Raw genomic sequence first — 1,401 nt, 5'->3', positions numbered from 1 at the left:
TTGTACCTGGGAGGCGGAGGTTGCATCCAGCCTGGGAAACAAGCGAAGCTGTCTCAAAAAAAAAAAATCGATTTCTATTTTTTAGAATATTTAAAGAGAATTATTTAGTTTTGTAATTTACAACATCTATTAAGACAATCATTTTCTTTACTAACCCAAGTTTTTACTTGGTTGCACTTACAGCTTTCTTGTTAGAAACTTTCCTTTCCTGAAGCAAAAGTAGTTCTATTTGGGGTAGGATATGGTTTTAACTATTTGAAATCCCACTTCCTTTCTCATTTCTAATATTAAAGTGTGTTTCCTCTTCCTGTCATTAATTCGTCCTGGTTTTATCAATGTTTCTGATTTACTTTTTCCAAGAAGCAACCCCCCTATTTGGTTTAGTTTTGTTTTCTCTATTTTTGTTTTTATTCATTATATCTCGTTCGCGTTCTTTAGCATTGTTGTTTGTGAGTTTTTTTGTTTTTTTTGTTTTTTGTTTGTTTGTTTGTTTGTTTTTTGGTAGAGAAAGGGTTCTGCTATGTTGCCCAGGCTGGTCTCGTACTCCTGGGCTTAATCAGTCCTCCTGCCCTGGCCTCCCAAAGTGTTGGGATTGCAAGTGTGCGCCACTATGCCTGACCTATTTTTTTATTTTCTTTAAGAAAGGATTCAAACCAGCTGGGTGTGGTGGCTCATGTCTGTAATCCCAGCACTTTGGGAGGCAGAGGTGGGTGGATCATATGTGGTCAAGAGTTCGAGCCTGGCCAAAATGGTGAAAACCCGTCTCTACTAAAAATATAAAAATTAGCCAGGCGTAGTGGCGGGCACCTGTAATCCCAGCTACTTGGGAGGCTGAGGCAGGAGAATCACTTGAACCTGGGAGCTGGAGGTTGCAGTGAGCCGAGATTGCGCCATTGCACTCCATCCAGTCTGGGCAACAAGAGTGAAACTGCGCTCAAAAAAAATAAATAAATAAAGACGTGTCTGACCAGCTACTTGAGAGGATGGGGCGGGAGGGCTTGAGTCCAGGAGGTCTGCAGTGAGTTATGATTGTACCACTAGATGACAAGAGATGCTGCCTCAAAAACAAAAAAAACAAAACTTGGAAACCAAACTGAAAGTCAAATTATTAAATATGTACCTACTACAGACAGTATTCAGTTATCAAAAGTAGTGATTATGGGAGCTATTGCAGTACACAATTTTATTTGGCTATAATGCAAAATAAGGAACATACAAAGTTACATGTATTTTGCAATTGTAATTATTCATGATAACATCTATGGAAAAGAATGATAAATTCTAAATACAATTGAGTTTACTTAATCCCATAGTGATTTTTATTCTTTCAAATGCTGGCCAGGTATGATGGCTCACACCTGTAATCTCAACACTTTGGGAGGCCAAGGCAGGCGGATCACT

The sequence above is a fragment of the Symphalangus syndactylus genome, chromosome 18 (genome assembly GCF_028878055.3).
Source record: "Symphalangus syndactylus isolate Jambi chromosome 18, NHGRI_mSymSyn1-v2.1_pri, whole genome shotgun sequence".
NCBI lineage: Eukaryota > Metazoa > Chordata > Mammalia > Primates > Hylobatidae > Symphalangus > Symphalangus syndactylus.
Note: the sequence above shows the minus strand (reverse complement) of the source record.